Source organism: Carcharodon carcharias, chromosome 4, assembly GCF_017639515.1.
Source record: "Carcharodon carcharias isolate sCarCar2 chromosome 4, sCarCar2.pri, whole genome shotgun sequence".
In the NCBI taxonomy this organism is placed as follows: Eukaryota; Metazoa; Chordata; class Chondrichthyes; order Lamniformes; family Lamnidae; genus Carcharodon; species Carcharodon carcharias.
In genome coordinates, this window is record NC_054470.1 from 36,735,808 (window position 1) to 36,748,734 (window position 12,927).

Here is a 12,927-nt window from a genome sequence, read left to right on the forward strand (position 1 = left end):
TAGCGGTGGATGGAGTGAATGTTTGTGAATATGGTGCCAATCAAGCGGGCTGCTTTGTCCAACTTCTTGAGTGTTGTGGGAGCTGCACTCATCCAGGCAGGTGGGGAGGATTCCAACACACTCTTGACTTGTGCCTTGCAGAAGGTGGAGGCTTTGGGGAGTCAGGAGGTGGGTTACTCGTCGCACTATTCCTAGCCTCTGACCTGCTCTTATGGCCACAGTATTTATACGGCTAGTCCAAGTTCATTTTCTGGCCAATGGTAACCCCAAGGATTTTGATAGTGTGGGATTCGGTGGTGGTAACGCCATTGAACATCATGGGGCAATGGTTGGATTCTCTCTTGTTGGAGGTGGTTATTGCCTGACACTTGTGTGGTGTGAATGTCACTTGTCACTTGTCAACCCAAGCCTGGATATTGTCCAGGTCTTGCTGCATTTGGACATGGACTACTTCAGTATCTGAGGAGTCGCAAACGGTGCTGAACATTGTGCAATCATCAGCGAACATCCTCACTTATGAAGGTCATTGCTGAAGCAGCTGAAGATGGTTGGATCAAGGACACTACTCTGAGGAACTCCTGCAGTGATGTCCTGGAGCTGAGACGATTGACCTCCAACAACCACAACCATCTTCCTTTGTGCTAGGTATGACTCCAACCAATGGAGAGTTTTCCCCCTGATTCCCACTGACTCCAGTTTTGCTAGGGCTCCTTGAAGCCACAATCTGTCAAATGCTGCCTTGATGTCAAGGACGGTCACTCTCACCTCATTTCTGGAGTTTAGCTCTTTTGTCCACGTTTGCACCAAGGCTGTAATGAGGTCAGGAGCTAAGTGGCCCTGGTGGAACCCAAATTGGGTTTCAGTGAGCAGATTATTGCTAAGCAAATGCCACTTGATAAAACTGTTGAAGACCCTTTCCATTGATTTACTGATGATGGAGAGTAGACTGATGGGCGGTAATTGGCCAGGTTGGATTTGTCCTGCTTTTTGTGTACAGAGCATTCCTGGGCAATTTTCCACATAGCCAGGTAGTTGCTAGTGTTGTAGCTGTATTGGAACAGCTTGGCTAGGGGCGCGGGCAAGTTCTGGAGCAAGTCTTCAGTACGGAATATTGTAATGACCCATAGCCTTTGCAGTATCCAAAGCCTTCAGCCTTTTCTTGATATCACGTGGAGTGAATCGAATTGGCTGAAGGCTGGCATCTGTAATGCCGGGGACCTCCGGATGGGGAAAAGCACAGCTTTTCCTTCATATTCTCATAATTTATGGAAATCTGGTTGGATGATTCTAACCAGAGGCTTTATTCTAACAATCCTCTCTTCACAGGATCTCAATCTAAGGCAGCAAAGGAGAACAAGACAAAAAAGCAGCCTTAACAGATGGACCTCGAAATTTCATTGTATCCACATGCCAATATTCATATAGTACATTTTAAATAGGTTAAAGTCATCATTAAAATAGCAAAGGAATTGCACATGCTAAACTTCACATTGTGTAATTTCAAGGCTCTGGTAAAATGTTATAATCTTCCCTGGCTTCCCTTAGTCACACTAAATGATATACAAGTGGGAACATATCTGTCCTATTTTCCTCTATGTTTCTCTGCACTGACAGACATCTTCAGTGATTTATCTCCATCTCAGCTGTCATTGTTCTCTCTCCTGTGTTCACTTCCCTCCTGCCCTGCATCCACTTCTCCCTCCTTATAAACTCTCCTAACCATATACACGGTCATCCCTTTCTTCCTTCCATCTCTTGTGGCTCTGTTATGCCTGTGGCCTCAATCTCAGGTGAAACCATTCCAGACCACTTCCTTTTATAACTCAGCATCCTCGAACCCCCTTAAAACTGAATTTTCTTCTGCCTGGAATAAAGTTCTCACCAAGTGGCTCACAACTGCACTGTCGATCTGCCCACTACTACGCTTTTGAACCTCTGATTGTCATAGTAGTTCTACAGCTAGTGATTTGATTATTCACTCTTTGACCTCCCTCGTTGATGCCCCCATCGCAAGCAGAACCTTCACATTTCCCTTCTAGATTCTTCTTTCAAAGTTGTTCTCCATCGCTCTGCCTCCTCCATTCTAATTCCAAAGTGCAATTCTGAGCATTTTCAGCTCAAAACAGATTTAGCCAACCCTTGGAAGAGTCATATTGGACTCGAAATGTTAACTGTTTCTCTCTCCACAGGTCCTGCCAGACCTGCTGAGCTTTTCCAGCACTTTGTTTTTATTTCAGATCTCCAGCATCCTCAGTATTTTGCTTTTATTTTACTAGTCAAACATGTTTGGAGTGAAGTAATTTCTTGTCACTCAGTCCTAAATGATCAGCCCTTTATCCTGAGGCTGTGCCTCCGTGTTTTAGATCCCCCAGCCAGTGGAAACAATCTCTCAGCATCTACCCTATCAAGCCCCTTCAGGTTTCAGAGATTGCCTCTCATTCTTCTAAATTCCAGAGAAGATAAGCCGAATTTACTCAGCCTCACATCTTAGGACAAGCTCCCCCCTCAACCCCGGGACCAATTTCGTGATCCTCTGTTGTATCACCTCCAATGCAAGCATATCCTTGCTTAAAAGTGGAGGCCAAAACGGCACACAGAGTTCCATATGTGGTCTCACCAGAACCCTGTACAACAGTAGCAAGGCTTCTTTATTCCTATATTCCAATCCCCTTGTAATAAAGGCCAACATGGCATTTGCCTTCCTAATTGCTTGCTGGACCTACATTCTAAATTTGTGTTTCTTATATGAGTACACCCAAGTCTCTTTGAACATTAACACTTAACAAGTTTCTCACCTTTTTTCAAAATACTCTGCTTCTCTATTCTTATGACCAAAGTGAATAACTTTGCACTTCCCTACATTATACTCCATCTGCCTTCTTGTTGCCCACATACTTAACCTGTCTGTATCTCTTTGCAGCCTCTGTGTCCTCTCCGCCTAGCTTGCTATCACCAGTAAACTTAGATACATTACTCTCTGTACTTCATCTAAGTCATTAATATAGAGTGTAAATAACTGAAACCCTGGCACGGATCCTTGCGGCACTCCACTATTCGCTGCCCATCAACTTGAGAAAGTTGCGTTTATACCCACTCTCCTCTTTCTATCCATTAAACAATCCTCTATTCAAGTTAATATATTACCCCTAACTCCATGAGCCCTTATCTAGTCCATTGGCCTTTTATGTGGCACCTTCTCAAATGCCTTTTGGTATACTACAGCTACTGGCTCCCCTTTATCTATGCTAATAGTTACATCCTCAAAAATTTAATCTAATACTACCCTCAACACCCTCCCTAACAGCACTGTGGGTGTACCTACACCACATGGACTGCAGCGGTTCAAGAAGGCAGTTCACCACCACCTTCTCAAGGGCAATTAGGGATGTTCACATCTCATGAATGAATAGAAAACTAATTAATTTGTCAAACAGATTTCCCATAGTAAAACCTTGTTGACTTGTTCTGTGCACACTATGCTTTTCTAAATGCAATGTTAAGAATTTCTTAATAATAGATTCCAGCATTTTCCCAACACATTGATGTTCAGCTAACTGACCTGTTGTTCCTGTTTTCTCGCACCCTCCTTTCTTGAAAAGCAATGATGGGACTGTTCCCAAATCCAAGGAATTCTGGAAAATCATAGCTGGCACTTCCACTATCTCTGCAGCTATCTCTTTTAGAACCCTAAAGTGCTTTTTTTGAATTGTTCATGGGATGTGGAGATCACTAACTAGGCAAACATTTATTGCCCATCCCTAACTGCCCATGAGGTGACGGTGATGTGCTGCCTTCTTGAACCGCTGCACTATCAGGTCCCAGCGATTTGTCAGGTTTTAGTTGCTTAAGTTTCTCCAATACCTTTTCTTTGCTGACATTAATTTCCTTAATTTCCTCACTCTTTTTAGCTTCTGGGTTACTGTCTATTTCTGGTATGAAACTTGTGTCTTTCACTGTGTAAACAGACACAAAATATTTGTTCAAAAGCTCTGCCATTTCCTCATTTCCCAGGATAATTTCTCCTGCCTCTGATTCTAAGGGCCCAATGTTTACTTTAGCTACTCTCTTCTATTTTACATGCTCATAAAAGTTCTCATAATCTGTTTTTATATTTCTGGCTGGTTTATTCTCATTTCCACTTTTATCAACTTTTTGGTAGCTCTTTGCTGGTTTCTAAAATGCTCCCAATCCTCAGACTTGCTACTGTTTTTTTTGCAATATTGTAAGCCTCTTCTTTTAATCTAATACTATCTTTAACTTGCTGAGTGACCCACGAATGGGTCTTTTCTTGCTATGTTTTTGTATTTCAATAGAATATATTTTTGTTGAACATTTTGAATTGTTTCTTTAAATGTTTCCCACTGTTCATTTAGCTCCATACCCTTTAGTCTATTTACCCAATTAACCTCAGCCAGTTCTCCCCTCATACCCATGTACTGTAATTGGCTTTAAATTTAATATCTTGCTTGTCAGTGAAGTATGTCACTTTCAAACTTAACATGGAGTTCAATAGTAACATGGTCACTATTTGCAAGTGGATCTTTTACTATGACATTACAAATTAACCCTCCTTCATTGCACAATACTAGATCTAAGATAGCGTTATCCCTAGATCATTCCATAACATATTGCTCCAAAAAACTGTCACAAAAAACATTCTACGAACTGATCTTCCAGACCACTCTTGAAATTTGATTGTTCCAGTCTATATGAAGATTAAAGTCCCCCACAACTATTACAATGTCTTTGTTACAAGCTTCAATAATTTCATGTTTAATGCTCTGTCCAACAGTATAACTACTGTTGGGGCCTATAAAGTGCTCCCACCAGCGTTTTCTGACTCCTGCTATTCCTCATTTCCACGCATACTAACTCTACTTCATGATCTTCTGAGGCCATATCCCTTCTCACTTAATATCATCCTTTACTACCAGGGCTACCCCTCCTACTTTGCCATTCTGTCTGTCTTTCCAAAATATTGTGTACACTGGAATATTTATTTCCCAACCTTGTAATCATGTCTCTGTGATGGCAATTAGACCTAATAATTTACTTCTATTTGTGCCACCAGCTCATCTATCTTATTGTAGACATTTTGTGTATTCATATCATTATACTGTTCCAATGCTTGACTTTTCCTTTTGGATTTCCAAGGGCAGAATTTTCTGCCTGTCAGGTGGGCGGAGCTGGAACAGACGCCGGCCAACCCGATCGGCGCCCGTGATTGGGTCCACACCACCATTTTGCACAGGTGGGCCAATTAAAGCCTGTTGAGCATATTTGCCGACTCCCGTGAATAGCAGGAGCGTGTGGGCGGCAGCGGGTGTGCACAAACCGCCGGGTCCAATGGCAACCTGGCAGTCTGTTTAAAGGAAGGCCTGGCAGCCTCCTCTAGGCTGCTCACAATGGCCACTTCCACATCACACTGCAGGGGGTCGGCTAAGCAGGGCACGCTGGAGGGAAGGGCAGAGGAGTAGGGCAGGCTGCAGGGTAGGCCAGCGGGGAGGCTTTTCTGATGACTGCTTTGCTGCCATCTTCGAGGAGGTGGCTGCATGGCAGGGGGTGTGGGTCCCTCAGGATGGGAGGAGGTTCTCCCCCTCCCCCCCCACATGACCAAACGTGCCTGGGAGGAGGTGGCGGAGGTGGTGAGCTCCCACAATGTGGTGTGGTGCACCTGAATCCAGTGCCATAAGTGCTTCAACGACTTGTTGCCCTCTGGAAGGGTGAGTACCATGTTGGCATTGGGCATTTAACCCAGCAGGTAGCCTTAGCCTTTGAGGCCCCCCACCAAGTCTTACTGTCGTGACTGCATTGAATCATGTTGAGCATTTCTCGTACGCTGGGTGGGCAAGCAGTTAGTGGCAGCACTTCTTGCTGACGAAGGCACCGGGCTCCACCACAGCCCTTGTGGAGGCGTGACTCCTATTGTATCGCTGCTCAGCTTCTGATATTTGATGGCAGAGAGACGTCATGAGCCACCTTCTGAGAGGATAGCCCTTGTCACCCAGCAGCCGGCCATCAAGCTGAGCCGGAGCACTGAAGAGCACCAGCACCTGGAGTGTCTGAGGATGTAGGCGTCGTGGGAGTGTCTGAGGATGTAGGCGTCGTGGGAGTGTCTGAGGATGTAGGCGTCGTGGGAGTGTCTGAGGATGTAGGCGTCGTGGGAGTGTCTGAGGATGTAGGCGTCGTGGGAGTGTCTGAGGATGTAGGCGTCGTGGGAGTGTCTGAGGATGTAGGCGTCGTGGGAGTGTCTGAGGATGTAGGCGTCGTGGGAGCTGCCTGGATACCTTGCACAGACTTGTAGAATCAGCATCCTGTGATCACACACTATCTGCATGTTCATGGAGTGGAAGCCCTTCCTGTTGACGAAGGCACCGGGCTCACATGCTGGTGCCTTAATGGCCACGTGTACAGTCTACAGCACCCCGGACGCAGGGGAAGCCAGCAATGGCCGCGAAGCCTCTGGCTCCCTGTTCCTGGATTGCCTGGTCCCAGCAGAAGTGGATGAAGGTCAATGCACGCCTGAACAGAGCATCTGTGGCCTGCTTGACACAAGTGTGGACAGCTAATTGGGAGACATCACAAAGATCACCCACCAAGCCCAGGAAGGAGCCTGATGCATAGAAGTTGAGGGCAACTGTGAGCTTCAGAGCCGCTGGCATAGGGTGTCCACCCACACAGTTAGGGGAGATCTCAGGGTCAATCATCTGACAGATGTAGTTGACTGTCTCCCTTGACATTTGGAGCCTCCTTTGGCACTGCACCTCAGTCATATTGAGGTAGCTGCTTCGCTGCCTGTATACCCTGGCAGCAGGATAGTGGCATCTTCTGCGGCCCTTTCCACCTTGGATAACCTCTTGGCCCTGCGCCCCTTGTGCCCGCACCTGTATGCCTAAAGGTGGCTCCCCTAGAGGCCAAATATGCACTCCTGGTCTCCTCCTCATTCTCGCCCTCCCTTCCTCCTCAGAGGAGCTGCCTCCAGTGTACATGTTAGCACCCATACCCAGGCTAAAGGGAGGCCTCTGGAAAGCTGCAGACCCCATAAAGATTACTGACTGCAGAGTGCTGACCTGAAGGTTCAAAGTACACTGGAATGCCGCTGGAATTTGTTCTGAACTGCTGCAGATCACACAGGCAAGTTTAAAAAACTTTCTCCAATAAGTACTTCACAGACCAGATTCACAACCCCACCCGTGGATGAGGTTCATTAAAACGCCTCTTACCCACCTAACCGTTGCGCCCGTGCACCAACCCGAAGATCACATGGGCACCTGAAAATCGCCGTTGATTGATGAATTAAGGGCCAAAACTAGCCCGTTAATTAATGGCGGGCGCATCGAACTTCATCGCGTGCCCACCCAGCAAAATATCGCGCTGGCGTGCGGTGATGTCAGGACGCTCGCCCAACGTCACCACGCGTCATTTTAAACGCTGATATGTGGGGCCCACCACCCCACCCCCACACATCAAACAGAAAATTCTATCCTAAGTGTCCCTTCACCTGGACCCCTCCCCCCCACTCTGTTATTTGCCTTGTGTATAATTAGCCACAGACTTTTAGCAGGCTTGTCGGCAGAGATTTCTGATCTTCTGGTGTCTGCTTGAATTCAGCACCCCTTTGAGGGATCTGTGGCAACAGCAGGGAAGTTGTTCAACCAATCAGATTGAACAATCCTCACAAATAGCAAAGTAGGCAGTTAAAAAAAAGGAAATATAAATCACATTTAAATCATTGTATAGGAAGCAAAATAAAGATTTAGGCATACACATAGGAAGGGAAGACATAAAGCAAAATGCAAAGACTGTAAAAAAAAATTTTTAATTTTTTTGAAATCCGCAACATTATATTCCTTGAGGGAATGAAACTCCACAATTGTAAAATTACAATTTCAGGGCCAGAGAGATTTCCAGTAGTAATTATGACTTACTACACTCAGTTACTTCCAATTCAATAGGGCTTAAGGTTTTCATTGTTCTTTAGTGTGTCACGAATGTGTAATTATGATATTACGGAATTTAAGAACATCTGCTTTAAAGGCACATTTCGGTTTTCAAATCTTTACATTGTGTTACAGACCATGGTGGGACAGTGTGCAGTTAATTCTAGCCCCACCTCTCCACAGGTCTCAACAATAGTTTAAATGTTTAATTTACTCACAAAACTGGCCAATTGTTTACCCTTTGATACTGTTATTCCTAGAATAAAATGACTAACCATGCTTCTTTCAGAAAACACAAAACAAATTTTGATTTATTATAAAACAAACTACTTTTTAAAAACGTTAATAAACTCGTTAACATACAAGTTGCAGTTTAGAAGTGTAACGATTTACCCCCTTTTTAAAAAACTGATATTCGAACCCCCATACGCTCACAAACAAACACAATACCAGACAAAACAAACACAGTTCAGCGCAGAGGCTAGAGTATGGCAAAGTTTCTTTTAAAACAAACTACTTTTTAAAAACATGTTAATAAACTCATTAACATACAAGTTGCAGTTTAGAAGTGTAACGATGGCACTGAAATAAGCTGTGGTGGTTCAATAATAGTTTTTGAAATGTGATGCAATGCATGAAAGCCTTCTCTTATATTCATTAATCCTTTGTACGTCCAAACAACCATATTTTCCTGGTGGCACAAAACACTAATAATGATGTTTCAGTCCCAGTGAGTTCTTTGTTATGCATACAGAATTGTTGGATGTTATTGAATGGATGTTAATGTGCCTATATAAACAGTGCGCCTTGTCACAATACACGAGAGAAATCAAGAGACATTGACATCCATTCAATAACATCCAACAATTCTGTATCAGAACATACAAGAGCAACATTACCTGGAACAATACAGAACTAACTCCCTACATATTGCCTCAGAAAGGAAATAGAGAATAAAATATCACTGGTCATTATGGCTATATAGACACACATCTAAGAAAGAAAAGTCTGTGATCTAGCTCTTTTAAGATTGTTGAGGGAATCATGAAAATCATTAGAATGAAATCCTGTAAGATATAATCCTGTATTCTATAGGTAGTCTTCTATAATTCACAACACGGAGACAATACTCCGCTGAGGAAAAGTAGTTTGATAAAGGAGGACTTACAAAATGCATATTTCTGTATTTTAAGTTGTGGCTATAGTACATCAAATATTAGGAATAATACTCAGCATTTATGTATCATTAGGCTGCAGGAAGCTCCCCCATGAAATTACATATATAGGTATGTATCACACATGCTTCTCGTATCAAATCAAGTAAATATTCAAATTACTCAGATTAGCTTCACTGGTTGGATCATACAATATTAATATGCATAACAAAGAACTCACTGGGACTGAAACATCATTATTAGTGTTTTGTGCCACCAGAAAAATATAGCAAATGAAGACTAAATAAGCTTGCATGCAGTAGCTATAATCGCTTTGCCAGTAGAACTGATAGATACTGGGGAGAAATCTACCACCTCCGCCTGAGAAAATAATGAGACACATAATGGACCTAAAGCAGTGAAGAAAGCACAGGGAGGTGGAGGGGAGGGGGGCGGTTTGGCAGCGGTGGGGAGCATTTAAGACGAGAAAAAGGGACAATGTCTTTTGTACATTTTTTCTTTACCACCTGGGTGGTTACCTGAAGTACAATAAAATCATCGAAATGAACAATGGAGAAGTTCTTAAATGGGCAGGCGATTAGCTGCACCAGATTACTGTCAGGAGTTGAAGACAAAACCCTATTCCTTTATATTCAATTTGCAGCTCTATAATTCCTTACGTGGCTGCATTGTTATAACTCACTACATGATTTTTTTTTATTTGTATGGCTGCAGAAGCAGTTACAGTTTGATGACAAGGTTAGCAATGACAAGGTTAGCAATCGATTCAATGGCTTCAGCTGATGCAGTGTGAATAGGTGTGATGCCATTAGGAATGGATTTCTCATGGCAGAGTTTCAGCACATGGGCGATGGTCTGACTAGGATGGCCACAGTCATCTGACCTGTTCCTCATGTTCCACTTGTGGAGCAAATGGCCACATCTTCCCTGGCTGGTCCACAAGCTTTTGGGGATTGTCCAGATTTTCTGTGGAAGATTGAAACCTGGGACTTCACCACACAGGTCAGTTACCAGGTTGCTGTGGTAATGTTTGCAATCAGCCAGGAGGTGTGCCATCAAGAGGTGGAGCTATCATCAGTCTGTAGGGTGTGGAGCATATTCCAGCACGAGATTTCAGATGAATGCATGGAATTTTTTGAGATCCTGTGTCAATGGGAGTGCTTTGTCAGCTGTTAGCTGGCAGTGTCCTTTGAGGACGATGTTTTTCCTGCAGACATCAGGAGGTTCAAAATGTGATAGCACAGGAAGGCACTTGAGCGGTGTAGGTTTCAACATCGCAGAAATAATCCTCATTCCAAGAGGTGTATTTGTGTGGCAGCTCCTGAGCTAGGTTAAATATGTAAGATCTGTACCATGTAACAGTTAGATCAGAGTCTACCTGCCTATGGCTACAAAATCTTAATGAAAGAGTTTAGATGCATCATGTTCTTTCATATTCTATCTGAAATGAACAAAGACAAATTTTGCTGTAACAGGACTCATGAAACAATAATTAATATTTCTTTGAAATAGTTTTAAACATTCCAAAGAATGCTAAAATTGTGGAATCAATTACAGCAGTAAAGAGGGATGACATCTTAGAAGGCTCCTCAAATGAAGCCATATGGGTAGAACTGAAAAACAAAAAAGGAGCAATCACATTGCTGGGGGTGTACTATAGGCCCCCAAACAGTCAGAGAGAAATAGAAGAACAGATATATAGGCAAATTTCAGAGAACTAAATAATAGGGTAGTAATAGTGGGGGACTTCAACTTCCCCAACATTAACTGGGTTAATAATAGTGTGATACGTTTAGAGGGAGCGGAATTCTTAAAATGCATCCAGGAGAGCTTTTTAAGCCAGTACGTAGAAGATCCTACAAGAGAGGTCCTGGACTTAAGTTTAGGGAATGAAGCTGGGCAAGTGGTAGAGGTATCAGTGGGGGAGCATGTTGCAGTTAGTGATCATAACTCCGGTACATTCAAGGTTGTTATGATAAAAGACACAGATGGACCAGAAATCAGAGTTCTTAACTGGGGAACACCGATTTTAATAAGATCAGATATGATTTGGCCAGAGTGGACTGGGAGCAACTACTTTTAGGTAAATCTGTATCAGAGCTGTGGGACTCATTCAAGAAGGAAATAGGGAGAGTACAGGGCCAACATATTCCAGTAAAGACAAGGGTGGGACCAAGAAATCCAGGGAACCCTGGATGTCTAAGGATATACAGGATTGGATAAAGAGAAGAAGGAAGGCTTATGGCAAATACCGAGGGCTCAAAACAGCAGAAGCCCTAGATGAGCATAGAATGTGTTGGGGGGGGGGGGAACTTAAAAAGGAAATTCGGAGAGCAAAAAGGGGGTATGATAAAACATTAGCAGGTAAAATAAAGGAAAATCCAAAGTTATTTTATAAGTACATTAAGAGTAAGAGGATAACTAGGGAAAGAGTAGGGCCCATTAAGGACTATTGTGGTAATTTGTGTGTGCAGCCGGAAGACATAGATAGGGTTCTAAATGAATGCTTTGTGTCAATGTTCATAAGTGAGAGGGACAGCATGGGTATGGAAATCAGGCAGAAGGATTGTGATATAATTAAAGAAATTAGCATCGAAAGGGAAGAGGTTCCAAGTGGTCTGGCAGACTTTAAAGTAGATAAATCTCCAGGCCCAGATGAAATGTATCCCAGGCTGTTGAGTGAGGCAAGGGAGGAAATAGCAGGGGTGCTGGCAATAATTTTCAATACCTCTCTGGCCATAGGAGAGGTGCCAGAGGACTGGAGGGCAGCCAGTGTGGTACCATTATTCAAGAAGGGAGGAAGGGATAAACCAGGAACTACAGGCCAGTCAGTCTAACCTCAGTGGCAGGGAAACTATTGGAAACAATTCTGAGTGACAGAATTAATCTACACTTGGAGTGGCAGGGGTTAATCAAGGACAGTCAGCATGGTTTTGTTAAGGGGAGGTCATGACTGACCAATTTGATTGAATTTTTCGAAGAGGTGGCCAGGTGTGTAGATGAGGGCAATGAATTTGATGATGTCAACTTGGACTTCAGGAAGGCTTTTGATAAGGTCCCGCATGGGAGACTGATAATGAAGGTAAGAGCCCATGGGATCCAAGACAATTTGGCAAATTAGATCCAGAATTGGCTGAGTGGCAGGAAGCAGAGGGTGATGGTCAAGGGGTGTTTTTGTGACTGGATGCCTGGGTCCAGTGGGGTTCCACAGGGATCGGTTTTGGGTCACTTGCTGTTTGTGGCATATATAAATGATTTAGACTTGAATGTAGGAGGGTTAATCAGCAAGTTCGCCATTGACACGGAAATTGGTGGGGTGGTAAATAGTGAGGGGGATAGCCTTAGATTACAGGAGGATATAAATGGGCTGGTCAGATGGGCTGATCATTGGCAAATGGAATTTAATCCGGATAAACGTGAGTTGATGCGCTTGGGCAGGGCAAACAAGGCACGGGAACACATGATGAATGGTAGGACCCTGGGAAGTACCAAGGATCGAGGGACCTTGGTGTGCATGCCCACTGGTCCCTTAAGATAACGGGACATGTAGATAAGGTGGTTAAGAAAGCACATGGGATACTTGCCTTTATTAGCTGAGGCATAGAATATCAGAGCAGGGAGGTTATGCTGGAACTGTATAAATCACTGGTTAGGCCATAGCTGGAGTATTGCATGCAGTTCTAGAATCTATATTATAGGAAGGATGTGATTGCACTAGAGAGAGTACAGAGGAGATTTACCAGGATGTTGCCTGGGCTGGAGAGTTTTCGTTATGAGGAGAGATTGGATAGACTGGGGTTGTTTTCCTTGGA

At 43.7% G+C, this 12,927-nt stretch overlaps 1 protein-coding gene across 5 annotated transcripts in view; it reads right to left on the reverse strand.

The window, feature by feature from the left end:
• Positions 1–12,927, reverse strand: part of fancc (FA complementation group C) — a 233,431-nt gene that overhangs the window by 28,362 nt on the left and 192,142 nt on the right. The window lies entirely within an intron of this gene.